This window comes from Macrosteles quadrilineatus, unplaced genomic scaffold, assembly GCF_028750875.1.
Source record: "Macrosteles quadrilineatus isolate MER2022 unplaced genomic scaffold, UCM_ALF_1.0 Scaffold_1__1_contigs__length_201487025, whole genome shotgun sequence".
Taxonomy (NCBI): Eukaryota; Metazoa; Arthropoda; class Insecta; order Hemiptera; family Cicadellidae; genus Macrosteles; species Macrosteles quadrilineatus.
The window spans coordinates 194,152,721-194,170,789 of NW_026542594.1; the positions used below are offsets into that span (position 1 = coordinate 194,152,721).

Sequence of the window (18,069 nt, forward strand, 5' to 3'; positions counted from 1 at the left end):
GTCAAAAATGGGAAAAACCTAATTTTACCCCATAAAACCCCCGTAAACCCCCGTTCCCATGGTCCGATCATGCTGGATCGCGAACTCATTCGAATAAACGTAGGTTTACACGTTTGTACCAAATTTCATCAAAATCGGATCATTCTTGCTCGAGTTATCGTGCTAACGGACACATATATATATATAAATATATATATATATATATGAATTTGAACGGATGGTGTTTTTGGCCTCTAGGGACCTCAAAATGAAAAAAAAAATCGGTCCCGCGTCCAGGTCTTACCATGAGTACTACGGTAATAGCTTATTCCCTATATGGGAAATTCGCTAATAGATTTCAGGAATTGGAGCTAATCGGTAACAATCATGAATATAACACCAGAAATCGGGGCTGTATCGCAATGAGCTATCACACTCTGGAACTTTTCAAAAAGAAACCTAAATATGCTGGTTCAAAATGTTATAACAAAATTCCAAAAAGCATAACAGATGAGGTGTCAACCAAAAAATTCAAAATTAAATTGAAGCAGTACCTCATCAGCAAAGCTATATATTCTTTCAATGAGTTGTAGGAGGTAATGTCAATTTTTGCATATATTGTTAATTCTAAGAAACCTTTGTTTTTCATTTTTCAATACCTGTATATTTGACACTATTTATGTATGTATTGTATACTACTAACAAATAAAGATTATTTGAATTTGAATTAAAGACTAAAAATTAGAAAATAATTTATAAATACAAATAATTAAAAAAAACTAGGGGAAACCCGTCAAAATCGACGGTTACTTTCAAGGCTTACGTTAATTCATCTAACTGCGATGAATTGGGTGAAATATACATATTTTGAGCATTTAACATTATTCAAAGAGTAAGTGTAAAAACAATAACAATATTGCGTTAGTTGCCAAATTTGGTTGTTCATTCAATGATTAAAATATTTCCTATCCTGTACGTCATCGGAGTTATTATTAGTATGTTATATGGTATCTCTTCCTTTGGTAGAACCTTTAAATAGTATTTAAATCGTATTGGTGGATCTTTTGTAGCTAAACACTTCCGTGATTTCATCAGTGTTTGAGAAAAAATATATGTTTGTTGAGAAAACACGTTCTAACTTCAAAGGGAGGTATATCCGTTACAGTGTAAGTTTGATTTTCCTTCGTCATGTCGCGTCAGTTCATATCGTACTTCTGTGCCAATGAATGAACCCTCTAGCATAGTTTTGAGAAATTGACTGTGGGGTTACTGATAAAGCTGGAATTCCTTGACATGGGGGATGTCAGTTAGTTGTCTCGGCTCGGCCTTATCAATAACATAAAGTTGTCAATATAATCTCTCTACGGAATGTTAGGTGTAGTGGAATACATGAAGTAAAGTTGGCTTTTATTCTTGAACTGTTAGGGGCCTCCTAGTTCATATGATCTTGGCGGCTTCATTGGCAATAAATAATGCAAATGACATAGCAATTGAACATTTCCAAAAAGCAAAAATACTGTAAAATGGCTGTTACGTATATATTGACGTTTACATATTGTTAATCAACGTATATGATAAATACTTTAATCCTTTAATACGTTTTTTTTATGGCGACCATTCATAGTAGGTAAGCCAAGTATGAATGGAGATGAGTGTAGGAAGAGTGGCGCGATCTTGAAGTCTTGTTAGTTACTAAGGCCGACATTCCTTAGATACAGCTGTTAATTAATAGCCCATACAGCGAATGGCAACCAAGGGATCTACAGTTTATAGTTGAATTGGAACTAAATTTTTTTTTGGATTGGTATTTATGAATTGGTATAATTATCAGGATAGCACTGCGGGTAGTCGTAGTACTCACTCGTGCGGACGTTAATCCACACCAGGGAGTATCGCATCCACAGTGCATTTTTATAAATATCCACAATTCGTTACCTCCTAGTAGCTGGATTACAGGACGACGCCACCCGTCCCAGTCAAAGGATTATGTGATCTAGTTTAAAAGGAATATGACCTTTCTGTCATGACAGTAGCTGCTAAAAAAGTATTTTCTCTTTGTACCATATTTTACAGCCAAAATGTCGTGTTATTTTCAATAATGTTACTAATTCAGTGCGCCAAAGTCCGTAATATAGGCAGGTGCAAATTATTTGTCAAGATAGGTACCATTTTAGGCAATGTTTCTAAGTTTGGATTTTATTAGACACAATAAGAGCAGATACTTCTACATAAATATTTGATATTTTGTAGAATAATATGATAAAATGTAGGCAAAAGTGGCGAAAAAGGCACATACCAACCCGTACAATAGATATAAGATAGTTCAATAAGATATAATTTAAGAATTGCTGTGATAAAAGGATTTTCCACTGATTTCGTAATGGAACGTTATATTGCAAAACATGGCATGATAAGAAAGTCAATTTTAAAATCAGAAAATAACATTGCAAATACTTATTTGGTAGAATTCAACTCCCAATAAATATGTGTTGTTTGAAATACAATTTAAAAATGAACAGCTGTTTCATTAAAAAGTATTATTCTCATGGCCAAAATGTAAACAACTCTGTGGAGGGATCTTTAAAGGCTTCTGGGGCAGAGTCCTAAGGGATTTTGCTTAGTTTTTCTTTTCATAACTCATCTACAGACCAAGACCTTTCTTTGGACACCTCTACCAAGTTTCTACGCCCAACCGTTCTCTCAAATTAGTGGGGACAAAGTTTCCAATCAAATATTTAGATTCCCCCATGTTAATCTTATGGGAGAAACTCCAACTTTGATGGCCTGTGGGGCAACGCCCGAGGATTTTTACTGCATGAATTGGTGAAAGGGGGTGTCTACACAAAAAATATTTTATTTTGACACGTCGTTTGTAAAAATCCGTCCATTATTAACGGAGGAGTAGTGTTTTCAAGAAATCGCCTTCACGTATTATATATAAGGATGCCACGTTTTTAAACGGACTAAAAAGTATAAAATAATTTATAAATATGTTGAGAGAATAAATACTTGTAAGATTTAAAACGAAAAACGTGGGGTGCATGCAATAGATCATAATAGTTCAATAGGTGAAGTTAATTGTAAATTAGCATGCGCCCCACGTTTTTTTACTTTTAAATCTTATAAGTATTTATTTTCTCAACAGATTTATAAATTATTTGATACTTTTTAGTGTGTTTAAAAACGTGGCATTTTAAAAAAGTATTTGTATTTATAGATTTACTAGCTGTAACCCGCGGGCTTTGTCCCGTTTAAATTCTTAATTTTCAAGATTATCTCGTTCGCATGGCTCAATCACGTCCTGGTTGAAGTTTGTTTGCTACGCTCACTCACCTTTAGGTTGGAGCTCGTTCGCTACGCTCACTCACCTTTAGGTTGGAGCTCGTTCGCTGCGCTCACTTGCCTTCAGGTTAGCTCGTTCGCTACGCTAACTCGCTTCCAGGTTGAAGTTCGTTCGCTACGCTCACTCACCTTTTGGTTGCAAATTAGCTGTTGTCATAAATGTAAAAGAAATAATAGTGCTGCACCCTGTTGGTAATCCTTGTAACTTTAATGCTATTGAACATCATAGAACAGAACCAACTTGTTTAATTGAAACAGCTGTTAAGATTCAATAATTCCATTTCTCATAAGGTTAACATGGGAAACTCCAGAGCCACTGGGGCGGAGCCCGAAAGGATTTTTGAAATAAGAATATGCCTATATGTTAATCGGGAATATGACCTATCATCATGCCAAATTTCAGCCCAATCCAACCAGTATTTTTCGCGTTCACTTGTCACAAACATACATCCATCCATCCATACATCCATACATCCAAACTTTCTCATTTATAATATTAGTATGATTATATACATGTTGATTGTCTACAAGAACCCTGTCTAGCCAGCGAAGAATAACAAACAAATTTTGTCTAATCTAATGCCTATTAGAAAGTTACCACATGTTCACATGTTGGGATATACTGAAGGAAATTATAAGATTCTTAAGATGTTTTAAATAACCCCCCCCCCCCTGCAGCAAAACGTACAGAACAAGGGAATTCCCATTTGTCTGAGTGGATTTTTACCAAAACATTTCCTAGGACAGGAAAAAATTAACAATTTCCTGTCTGATTTATTTTCTTTTCGAATTACATTAGATTTGCTTAGTACAAGAAAGAAATTCTTTTGTGATATGTTGATAGTTTGTTTGAAATTAATTGATCACACTGATCAAAACGTAATAATAAACAAGTAAACAACAACTGTTTACTTTTCCTCTAAAAAAATAGGCCTACAGTCTTTTTGAAATTTTATCACGTGCCCTTTTCCTGTAACTACAAACTCAGTAGCCCCCACTTGTCATCAACAACCATTAACCATAAATGAAATCATTGCAAGTGCATTAAAAGTCAATAAATATAAAAAAAAACTAGGCGAAACCCGTCGAAATCGACGGTTACTTTCAAGACTTACGTTAATTCATCTAACTGAGATAAATTGGGTGAAATATACATATTTTGAGCATTTAGCATTGTTTAAAGAGTTATAAGTGTAAATGATGTAAATGATGGTGTAAATGACTATAATGATATTAATTGCGTTAGTTGCCAAAATTGGTTGATCATTCAATGAATAAAATATTCCCCATACCGTACGTCATCGGAGTTATTATTAGTATGTTATCTGGTATCTCTTCCTTTGGAAGAACCTTTAAATCGTATTAAAATCGCATAGGTGGATCTTTTGTAGCTAAACACTTCCGTGATTTCAACAGTGTAGTATGATTTTATTTCAAAAGAAAATATTTTTTGGGAAGACATATTCAAACTTCAAAGGGAGGTATATCCGTTACAGTGTAAGTTTGATTTTTTCTTCGTCACGTAAGGGCAGTTTATATCGTACTTCTGAGCCAATGAATGAACCCTCTAGCATAGTTTTCAGAAATTGATTGTGGGGTTACTGTTAAAGCTAGAATTCCTTGACATGGGGGATGTCAGTTAGCTGTCTCAGCCTTATCAATAACATAAAGTTGTCAATATAATCTCTCTACCACATGTTAGGTGTAGTGGAATATACTTGCAGTGAAGTTGGCTTTTATTCTTGAACTGTTAGGGGCCTCCTAGTTCATATGGTCTTGTGGCTTCATTGGCAACAAATAATGCAAATGACATAGCAATGGGACATTTCCAAAAAGCAAAAATACCGTAAATTGGCTAATACGTATATATTGACGACATTGACGTTTACATATTGTTAAGCAACGTATCTTATAAAGGATTATGCGATCTAGTTTAAAAGGAATATGACCTTTCTGTCATGACAGTAGTTGCTAAATAGCATTTTCTCTTTGTATCATAGTTTACAGCCAAAATGTCGTGTTATTTTCATTAATGTTACCAACCCAGTGCACCAAAGTTTGTAATATAGGCCCTAGGCAGGAGCAAATAATTTGTCAAGATGGATACCATTTTAGGCAAGGTTTCTATGTTTGGATCTTATTAGACACGATAATAGCAGATATTTCTACATAAATTTTTGATATGTGTAGAATAATATGATAAAATGTAGGCAACAGTGGTGAAAAAGGCAGACACCAACCCGTACAATAGATATAAGATAGTTCAATAAGAAATAATTTAAGAATTGCTGTGATAAAAGGATTTTCCTTTCATAATGGATTTCATAATGGAATGTTATATTGCAAAACATGACATGATAAAGAAGAAAATCAATTTTAAAATCGGAAAATAACATTGCAAATACTTATTTGGTAGAATTCAGTAACTCCCAATAAATGTGTCATGTTTGAAATACAATTTAAAAATGAACAGCTGTTTCATTAAAAAGTGTTATTCACATGGCCAAAATTTAAACAACTCTGTGGAGTGATCTTTAAAGGCTTCTGGGGCGAAGTCCTAAGGGATTTTGCTTAGTTTTTCTTTTGGTAACTCATCTACAGATCAAGACCTTTCTTTTGACACCTCTACCAAGTTTCTACGCCCAGCCGTTCTCTTAAATTAGTGGGGACAAAGTTTCCAATTAAATATTTACATTCCCCCATGTTAATCTTATGGGTGAAACTCCAACTTTGATGGCCTGTGGGGCAATGCCCGAGGACTTTTATTACATGAATTGGTGAAAGTTTATGGATACTTTATTTTGACACGTAGTTTGTAAGAATCCGTTCATTATTAACGGAGGAGTAGTGTTTTGTAGAAATCGCCTTCACGTATTATATATAAGGATATTCCTGTAAACCTGTTTCAGAGGGTAAAAATGTTTCAAAATATACAAGAAACTACAGTATAAGCTACTCATCAAGTGCTTGTCATTTTGGGTACAATTTTACACTATTAAAAAACACCACATTATTATTTCTGTAAATATGATATGCCCCAGATCTCCCCACTACCTTCCCCTGTTAACAACTTTGCAACACTACTTAGTGCTTTGTGTAACCCCCCCCCCCCCCACGTAGTCCTAGCTTCACTTACACTACGGATTAGATCTAACAATGTAAATAAACCTCCTACGGCATGATTAGCACGACCTGCATACACAAAACGAATAACCAAATTTATATTTATGGCCACTTAAATAGGTGTTTAAGTATTTGAATAACAAGTTATAGAACGTTTATAAATCATAAAACTTGATTAGTGAAATTTCGTCATAAATATTTATTTATATCAACTTAATAGTGTGTTAACGATCAGCTGACAATATTGCAAGTGGTGACGTCATCCCCTCACATGACGTGCAGTGGGTGTAAAGAATATTCCAGTGTTTGTAGCAATCAAACTCAAAAAGCAAACTGTTCTCTTCAAATACCGGTACGGTAGCTGTGGTGTTGAAATTTCATCACTTTGGCCTATATAAATTACTCTTGGAGACACGAACGGTGGAGTAATACCGAAGGCGTTACAACCGTAGCATTAACCAACACAGCCAATAGCGCCTTCATAATGGCGTAGACTGGCCTGCATTGCAGGGCTGTACTGCAAGCCTGCGTCGGATCTAGTGAAGGAGGCCAAATATGTCCAAACAGCGGTCGTGAAAATTATACCTGATCTGTGCATTCGGTCACGGAAAGGAAACAGAAGTGATCGTTGGGTGAAGTTTATGATTTTGTCAAAAATATTTGTGTAACTACAAAATACCCCCGCCGCAGCAAACCTGCAGACTAAGCGAATTTCCATTTGCCTGACTGGATTTCCACTAAAAAGTCTCCTTAAAAATATCACATTTATTCCCTATTTAAATAAATAACATTATTTTAACAAGTACTTAGGTTTGCTGCAACAGGGAGGGTAAAAAGGTATTTTTTTGTAAAATGTAATAGTTTTGTATGAAATGAATGCATTTTCCAAATTTGATCATAATGTGTTCATAAACAAGCAAACTACAACAGTTTACTTATTCTCCATAAGAATAACTTGGGAATTTTAAATTTACCGATTTTTGGAATTTTTGGAACCATTAGGCGCATAACAATGCTTCAATATACTAAACTATTTGTTTTTTAAGCTCTACAAAATGGTTTGGAAAGAAATTGCTACATTTTAAGTTTTTAGGGTCAAAAATGGGATAAACCAATTTTCACCCCATAAACCCTCCATAAACCCCTGTTTGCATAGTCCGATCATGCTGGTTCGCGAACTCGTTCGAATAAACGTAGATTTACACGATTGTACCAAATTTCATCAAAATCGGATGATATTTGCTCGGGTTATCGCGCTAACGGACATATATATAGTAGTAGCCCTAATCACAATCATACTTATTATATATATATGAATTTGAACGGATGGTATTTTTGGTCTCTAGGGACCTCATAACGAAAAAGTAAATCGGTCCCGGGTCCAGGTCTTACCATGAGTACTACGGTAATTATAGCTTATTCCCTATAGGGAAAATTCGCTAAAAGTTTAAAAGTTGTATCGTTGGAAGTATTGTATCCTTTTACGTATTTTCTATTGTAATCAGAGCGAGTCTATGGCATTTTTACATCAAATTATACATTTTTACACTCATTGTAAATTTTTTCAAAACATACCTACATATAGGCCTAACTTGAAAACACCGTTGTAAACGTTGATTTGGCCCACTTTTAGATGGAAGAAGGTGGTATTTTACTTATCACAAGACTAGCTTCTCATTAAATCGTTATAAGAAAAACACCTTTTAGAATTTTGATCGCATCACTGTTTTTAAGATGGAACAATGTGATATTTGAAATATCACACGATTAACTTCTCATTATCACTTTAAGGTTAACTCAAACATGCCAGACCATTAGATATATTAACTGAACCACAACTGATACAACACAATCCGACCAGTAGTTAATGCGTGATTGAACTTAAAACAAACATACAAACAAACGAACAAACACACAAACAAACACACAAACTTTCACATTTATAATATTAGTATGATTCGTGAAATTTCAAACAGAATTATAACATTATTTAAGTCCACGAGATACAGAATAAATATACAAGTAAAAATTAACAATACCATTCGAGAAGAGATAGACGTTATCTTGCAACAGCCACAAGACAATAGAAGCCCCGTGTAGTCTAATCGCTTGGCTCTGGGGCGATAAAAAGTACAAATATCACTATTTGCCAGCGAATAAAAACTCGATTTTGTTCTCTCTGATTTTTTTTTCTAAGAATAAAACGCGATAAACCGAGTTTTTGACGCAGTGCTGATAACGCGAGTGTTGATAACACAGTGCAGTTCAGGTGTTAGTTGTGGCGCAGTAATAGTTTGAGACGCACATGTGTTAATTTACAGAGTTTACAGTATTGTTAACCGGTTGCTTGATCCTTTAAATGTGTTTGTGTAATTTTGTGAGTGTTGTGTTGGTGTGTGGCCTTGTGAAATAAGTGTGTAAAGTGTTTGTGTTGTGTAACAAATGGATACCATTCAGAGGTAGGTTTATTGCTGATGGCAGGGAATATATTTATGCACAGCAAAGTTAAATTAAGATTTCTTTCAATCATTTTTTTGTAATTACCCATAATTACTGTAGCATTTCATGTCCATGAAGATTGCCGCAAACTGATTTTAATTATCTCAAATAGTTACAAAGTTAAGGGTGCAAGTTACTTAAGTCACCCTCATGTTAATTGGATTTTAATTGTTCAAGGTGTCATTTCACCAAAGTCACTATACTTCCCGATTGAACATTTTGAGCTACCAAGTAGACCTAAGGGGAAAATTAAAAAAATAACAATAATTATTGTAGTCCTTCATATCTAAGAAGGTTGCCGCAAACCAATTTCAAAAATATCAAATGGTTGGAAAAGTTAAGGTCAAGTTACTTTTCAGCCACCCTGTATATTATCAAATTGGAAAACTTTCGATAAAGTAGGTTCTGAATACTTAAAACATCAAATCTTATTTACAGGGAATAAGGGGAAGGTAGGACAAAAGTTGTTAAAAATAGGCAAAATGATAATATTTTTTACAAAATTACTAGTTCATAGCCAATATAAGCTATACAAATTATCAAAACAACCCTTCAACTTCCGTTTGTAAATTGTCATAAATCCAAGGAGACTAAAAATATAGGTTGTAAGTAAAAGTTACAATTTAATGTTTCTATTAAATTTAAATTTCCATAAAATCAGAGGGGTATGTCGTTAACCGTTAACTTAATCCACCAACAGAATCCAGAAGTATGAAAATAAACTTCAAATTATTTCTTAATTTACCATATTTTACAACAAGGTTACATGAAATTGATTACTGTGGTTTCATAACACCTTATCTAGAAAGGATCAGCGATGGATATCTCATAAATTAAATAATATACCATTTGAATAAATTAAGAAGTCAAGTACACCATTTTAAAATGTTAGGTTATTGAGAGGATTTCCAAGTAGGCTTAATTGAAATAAACACCAGACAACTTTCTTTATTAGATTGACTGAAAGCCATATAGGCTAGATGACATAGCTCACTGCTATATACAACCTAGATATAAAATTAAATAGTTTTATAGTAGCATTAACCCTCTAAAATAATCTTGATGTCGTAGCCTATCCCATGACCAAACCTAGGCTAAAGATTTGAGTTCTCGTTACCTGCCTCAAAAAATGCGGAAAATATCATATAAGTACATTAAATGACATAAATAAAAGTTACCTACATAAAGAATCCATTTTATAATAGATTAGTTTCAATATATTTCGCTATTTACAATAACTAACTCATTAAAAGCATGTAGAAACGTTGAAATAATCCTTAAAAACTATATCAACCAATGAGAGCTTTAGGCAACAGTTTTTCGTCCAATGAGAAGAGAGCTTTAAAATTGCCTCGGCTTGGAATGATCATAAATGATTAATAAACGCGGTGATAAAGCACATATTAAATTATTCGTAGATAAAAATATTTAATTACCAAATAGTATTATTTATATCAAACATAACATAGGCTGTTACATAACACTTAAAGCAACCATAAAACATCTCCAAAAAATGTATCACTAAAAAATGAATAATTAACATAATTCAACATGGCGGCCTTCATTATCAAGTCTAAAGATGAAACCAAAACTAAAAATAGCAATTTCTCACACATTATCATATTCGTCGTCAATTAAAACACATACCAACATATATTTATTATTATTATTGTATTCACGCACGCTCGCTGCGAACAAATAATGCAATTACCCTCGATAAAAACAATTAACTCCAAATATGGGTGCTATCAGACCTAGTCTGAGGTACCTAGACGTATTTCATTGAAATCAACAACAAAACCCCGTTCCCAATGAGAATTATTCAAAAATTACTTACTCTACATGTTATTAAAAGTGTTCTTGATAAAATATTATCTAATCTCACAATTATAAAACAAGTAATTATATTTTAAATCGCTAAAAATGGGACCCTTGTCTAACGGCCAAAAGAACAATATGGCGATAAGGAAAGAAAAGGAAAGTGAAGCTGGGAAATCTAAAGGCTACCGGAAGAGGCCGCCAATTCGGGCGTACCAATCTAGAAAATGAATATTACACCAACCTCTTGCGAAAAGATAACATCAGGTGCAGCGCTGATTATCTGCTTATCGCAACTAAACGAGTAAATATTGATTCTATGTTTTTGAAGTGTCCATAAAATTATTAGGTACAGTACTAATTATTACTAATTACTAAATTACTAATTATTACAACGGGGATGAGTGATGATACTTTTGGGGCGAATGGAAATCTGTGTGCCTTTATGTTACCAAATAGTATATATATACATATTTTTTTTTACTAAAAAATACAGTATATAGTTTATTAACTGTCAGCGTTGTCTTGAAATAAAACAACCTAATTTTATTTATCTGGTAGAGTAGAATCTCCCAAATTAAAAACTTCATTATCATCTCGTGCATAAAATAATCAATGATTCAAGGTTGTAGTATTTTTTAACACTAGCAACACTTCTTGAGAGTATTATTCGATACATTTTGCGAAATATTGGTGAGTAATAATGGCATAACATTTGAAATATTTGTTAAAAACTTATCCAACTATCCGTTGTATTTGTAAGAGATAAATTTACAAGCAGTGGTGTAATGAAGTTGATCAAACAATTTAATAAATACAGTTTTTAGTGAAATCGTAATATTTTCATTATAGAAATTAAATTTCAGCGTGTCTCCATTACAACATCGTACAGTAACTAGCACTAAATCCAGCGGCTTATGAGGCAGCAGCATTGACTTTAGATGCTAGGATAGGTCTACTGATCTATAATTGATATCTGTAGGTGGCATTTTTTGAGGGGGTTTTGTACCTAAATGTGGTGGTTGTTTTTTAGTGTATTGGGATTGTACCTCAGACTAATATTTAAATGACGTCTATTAAAATAAAAACAAAATAAAATCAAAATCCCATCTTCCCCTGTGTTAGTGTGGTGAGAAAACAAATACATATTTTACAAAAAAATTTTTTACTTTGTCCGATAAAAGTCTCAAGCGATTACAACATTTTGCTGTCAACAAATATTTTAAATTGATAAGCAGCTTCTAGCCTGCAAATTATTAGCGCAATAAAATTGATATAACGTAAATAAACTGTAAAATATTTCTTTTTTTTATACAAACATCTAAATATGTTCTGTGTTAAGAACTGTAGCTAAATGAAGTGAAACTGTTTCATAAAATTTACTACTTACCTTACATCAGCTTAAAAAATCGTTACCTTAAAGCAAAAACTTTAGTATTCCTGCCTTTTTGTGTTCAAATTTTTCTGATAAATACTTGAATATATTTTAATTATTTTATAAACTTTTCACACAATCATAATAGGTATAATATAAAGTTTTAATTGATTTCATAGCTCTAATTAACTTCCAGATAATGTTGGTAGTTTCGGTTTTTACTCAGTTAACTTCAGATTTGGTCGGGTTTCCGCTTATTTTGAAAGGTCACATAATTTTGAACCTCTAATTGATTTATGCATTTAGAATTGAATTTATGTTTGCTCTTTGGTATATACTTTGATAATTGGAATGTACTTCTAACACACTCTAAAAACTAAATACATAATTTGATGAGTGCTCTTCGTATCTTTGAAATAGGCTACCAAATAACTGTCTCTTATATGAGTAATATTTACTTACTTACTGCTTTTCTCCTCCACAGTTATCAAGATAAGGATGACTCAACAATTAATTGTTCCTCAGAATTTAGGAGTTCTAGTTTATTCTGTTGTGTCTATGTTATTTTATCAATTCACCCAGGTTGTATGAGGGCTATACAGAAGATAATTTTGGATTTGGATGTAAAATTGTTTATATCTTGATAGTTTTTGAGCCAATAAATATAATAATTGAAAATAAGTATACCTACCATGAAAAACTATCTTTTGACTTTTGGTAATTTTTTTTATAATTGTGGAATAATTGTATACGACCATTACTTATGTCACTGTAAGGCAGTTAACAAAGTTGATCTACATATTGTGCAAAGTTGGCAGAGCGAGTTTCGTGCTCTGTTTGGTCATTTACGCAAATCAGCGATAATGACACCTCTTATATTTTGATTCTGTTGTGATGATTGTTTATGATAGCAACGTTAAGTTTTCTTCGTAAACATTTAAAGTTGAGATGTTTTTAGATCAAATTAATCGTCAGCGTGTTGGTCAATAGGTTTGATCGATTCAGATTGTTTTGAATTGAATATTGAATATATATTGTATTCAGGCGGGGCTCCAGAGGGCAATCCATGTAGGCCCAGGCCTACCCAAAATGTTGGTAGATATTTATAAATTGTAAATAAATAAAATATTTTATAAGTAAATAAAAGAAAATCATTCAAACTCATTATTTTGCATTTAAATTTTAAAATTCTTCCCTTTTTGCAGGGAAGCCCCTCAAACCTCTCGTCCCCCGATCAAACTCCTTCTTGATCATTGTCAGGCCTACCCAAAACATTATTCCTGGAGCCGCTCCTGATTGTATTAGGTTCAAGAAAGCGGAATACTATTTTTAGTATACCTAAATGCAATGTACAATTCATAAAGGGGTTTTAATCCCAGAACCAATAACAAAATAATCCGGGATTAGTGTAAAATTGATGATATCTCAAGGGTTAAAGCCGCCTTTTTACAATATTTCATAAGTAAAATAAATATATTCAAAAAGGTAAACTTTAATTTTTTTTAACAGAGCGAGCGAAGCTCTTATACGGTGACTGTTATGCATTTTGTAATACGCAAACTCCTCCTAGACAGCTGAAGCAATCGTTTTCAAATTTTGCATGGTGATAAAGACCATAGCGGTGAGTGCCAACATCTATATGGCGTCAAACAAATCTCTTAGGAATCCGGCCTACGGGCCCTCAAAGTTTCGATGTAATCCTTATGGAAGCGGTAATATTTGACACATAAACAAAGGCATAAAATCAGCTGGACTTTTAAATGAAGTAGATCAAGAATTAGCTGATAGCATTATTCCACAGATATTAGAACAGAAACGGTATGGATCGAATAATATAATCAAATTACGACACTAGCCTGAATCGTATACTAAAAGCCCTAATATCTTGTTTGTACGTTTATTGACAGTCCCATTTTGAACAAAAAAACAAACATGTTTGCTTTGAGTCCATCCAACTAAATAACAACATTTGAAGTTGTGTTTGAAGGGTTGTTCTAGGCTTACTTGTGGAAACCTCATGTAATATTTTTAGTAACCTCTATATTAGCGATGAATTGGTTTGTGAATTAGTATATGATTTAAAAATTTGGGTTTTCTTTTCTTTGAGTTTGTTTGGCTCTTCTACCCAACCGATTTTCGTGATTCAGGTCTCAAATTGAAGGTATGCACGCACAGATTTCACATCAAGCATCGGCATATATTTACAGTAGAACCTCTTTAATCCGAACCCCCGTAATCCGAACGTCCACTAATCCGAACCCCTCATTGCTGTACTTTATACACAGTACAGCAGTTCTTTATTGTATACTGTATTTAATTTACAGTGACTGTTTATTCACCATGATTACTACTGTATTAAATAAACACTGTATTTTACTTTATAAAACATTTTTTCACTTACCCCAAAATAATGTTGATCAATTTTAGCCATGTTTTAGCTATTGTTAAGTAAAAACAACAATATGTTCTGTAATCCGAACTATTCAATAGTCCGAAACCGCTGCTCCCAATTAGTTCGGATTAAAGAGGTTCTACTGTATCTACAGCCCCACTCGGCTTATACGTAAACAAAATTTAACTCCCATGTATTTCTTATGGGAGTTAAATTTGGTTTTTCTTTTCCGAGTTTGTTTGGCTCTTCTACCCGACTGATTTTCATGATTGAGTTCTTAAATTGAAGGTATGCACACAAAGATTTCACACCAAGTATCGGCATATATTTATCTACTGTATTACTTGACCAAACAACATAAAAAACCTAAATTTAATTCATTTTTGAATTCTTACTTCAACTTAAGATGTATTTCATCAGTTATAATTATACAATCCTATATATTTTGGTCTAAGAACCTTCAGTGAAATACCGGCTTTTATTTAAGCTATTAGTTATTCAAATTGCACGGGTTTCAAGCAAACGCAAAGTGAACAATCAACATGAAAATTATATTTTAAGGGTTTTCTATGATTAAAAAACAATAGCTTCAGTATTGTTTATGTTTTTACCGTTTAGACCCAAAATAATCAGAAACTTATTAAAATAGTGCAAAATCAAAAACTTTTTAGGTTTCCAAACGTAAATTACTGTCATAACACAAAATCTATTAAAGAAGTGATCAGTCGACATAACTTCCACGAGTGTTAAGGACTTAATAATTGATAAACCTCAAGCTTCAGTTACACATACTTTTGCTTAGCGAGTGCTAGTTGAGAATGAACACTATCTATTAGTACCGCTAGCAGTGAGTGTACAAGGCGTAAACTCAATTTTAACAGTTAATTGCGGCACTACTGTAGTGAAAACCAAGCTGGACTCAAGATTTGAGATGTTTTTTTGCATAACTTTACAAATAAATATACACACAGTTTTGATATTTTCTATCTTTACTACACTAAACGTATGTCCAACAATCTACACAATCCCTCTCATCACAGCCCAAACAATAAAAATCGCAGATAGTTAAAATTAGAACTTAAAGTGTAAAGCCAAAAAATCTGAAAAATAATTTCAGCACATTACGAGGCATGTTTTTTAAGTAAGTACCGTTTTAAAATTTCTCCGTTCCAGCACTGTGATTGGCATTTTCGACATTTGCGCTGTGTATGGGCATCTATTGGTAAGACCTAGCCGGAAATTCGAGAACAATTGGCCGTGTTTACATCCGGTTTCTAGCATTCAAAATGGTGCCGCCAATTGAGACTGCCGCCGACTGTGAAGTGCGCGATGTAATTAGATTTTTAAGTGCTAAAGATTTGAAAGCTATTGAATATCATCGTCAGATTGGTGAAATGTATGGCGAGAACATTATGAGTGACGGAATGGTACACAAGTAGGTAAGGGCATATTAAGACGTCCCCATTAATGTTCATGATGAGCAACGCACTGGGTCCGGGGACAGTAATGACACCGCCCAGTGCGTTATTCATCATGAACGTTGGTGGGGCCGTATTTAAATGCCCTTATCCACTTGCGGATAACATCCACTTGCCCTTATCCACATTATGACACACATAATGTTTTCGCCATACACTTCACTAATCTGTCGATGATTTTCAATGGCTTTCACATCTTCAGAACTTAAAAATCTAATTACAGCGTGCACTTCACATTTGGCGGCAGTCTGAATTGGCGGCACCATTTTGAATGCTCGAAACCGGATGTAAACACGGCCGATTGTTCTCGAATTTCCGTCTAGGTCTTAACAATAGATGGCCATACACAGCGCAAATGTCGAAAATGCCAATCGCAGTGCTGGAACGGAGAAATTTAAAAACGGTACTTACTTAAAAAACAAACCTCGTACATTGAAAAGGCGAAAATACTGTCTGACATCTCGGATGCGTTGAAGGTTGCAGCAAAGCATTTATCTTAGGACTAAGCTTCAACTTAACTTTAAGCCTGAATTGAACTTAACTGGACAGTTTAACTTGAGTAAAATTTATTGCTGTAACACATCTGAAATATCTCCCAGACTTTTGCCAGTTCAATGACGTGACCATCTCCCAGAGATGAATCCTAACTAGTATCTTAATCTTAATGACCGTGTTACAGTCCACATGTTTGAGTCACCCGATGTCGTGCTGCCTGGATACCCTCGGTTCTTCACAGCAGCCACAGCCGAGGAACAACACCACGTAGGTCAACAGCCGCTGAGGCGATGTGGCACTACATGACGTACTGGCACCTGTACACGACCCTGTGGTGGCACTGAATGATATGTCTTGATGATATGTCTGAATGATTAATTAAACAAATTTATTTATTTCATACTAAGCTAATGACTTTTTACTAAAATAACCTCTTAATTTACCTTCCTGTACCACCAAATCTAAGTCCTTAAAGTTAATGTTATTTAAATAAGGATAAATCAGACATGTTTCAAGGATTTAAAATTTAAGTAAAAACCAAATCAGGCAAATGGAATTCACTTAGTCTGCAGGTTTGCTGCGGCGGGGGTATTTCTTTATGTATCATATAGTTTGTGATAATTTATTACCATGCTAATTGACTTCAACATTTGTTTTCGAGCCTAGAAGAACTGCACAAGATAGCAAGTACAGTATTAAACCTCGATAAAACAAACCTCTTTATTAAGAACACCTCCATAATACACATTTTTTCCTGGCTTTTGCTCACCTAAGTATAGAAATGAGACTCCAGAAAGGAACCGACAGAAACCAATCTATAAAAACAAACTTTATTTAGCATAAACAATGAGATTAGATGGGCAGGTTGTTGATGATGTAGACAGCTTCGTTGTCGCTGCAGCAGATCAAACGGTTGTTGTTGATGTCTAGACTGTTGACGGGCAAGTGCAGCTGCGGCATCAGTTCTGATACTTTGATGCGACTCTTCACTGCGTCGTTGCTCAACCAAGGGTTATCGTCGTCTGTTAACAAAGTGTCTGATTATATAACAACTTTAAATAAATAAAAACTGCAAACCAATATTTTACACAAATAAAACAATAAGGGTTGATGGTTAACATAAATGACTATTAGTTTTTGCGACATTGTTGAAAACTGTCACAGTAGACGCTTGCTAATTCAGACTCGTTCAGGACAAGGTTAAAAGTTATTGAATATGCTGTATAACTAAATATCTTCTAAAAACAGGCTCAATGGGAAACTAGCGGAAACACTGATAATTTTAGTGTGTCAAAAGCAAATTGTTGGCCGGCCTACTATTATTCCATGTGTTTTGTGCTTCTGTTATTTCAGTAGTGATGTAAAATGCTAAAAGTTAAAATAAAACTCCCTAAGATTCAATTGAGAGCAACTAACATCTTATTATTGCTTCCAACTCTGATAGCTTCAGACTCTGCTAAACGCTAATAAAACTTAAACACTATTTAAAAAACTATTTGGGTTTTAGATGATGCTGGATTTTTTTTAAACTTCTCGGTATAAAAGGAAGTTCAATATTTCTTGTAACT

At 33.8% G+C, this 18,069-nt stretch overlaps 1 long non-coding RNA gene across 1 annotated transcript; it reads left to right on the plus strand.

The window, feature by feature from the left end:
• The first annotated feature begins 8,741 nt into the window (after positions 1-8,741).
• LOC128993203 (uncharacterized) lies at positions 8,742-16,907 on the plus strand. Its single transcript, XR_008490740.1, has 2 exons — positions 8,742-8,903; positions 16,686-16,907. It is a non-coding gene; the product is annotated as an uncharacterized LOC128993203 (long non-coding RNA).
• Positions 16,908-18,069: the final 1,162 nt, after the last annotated feature.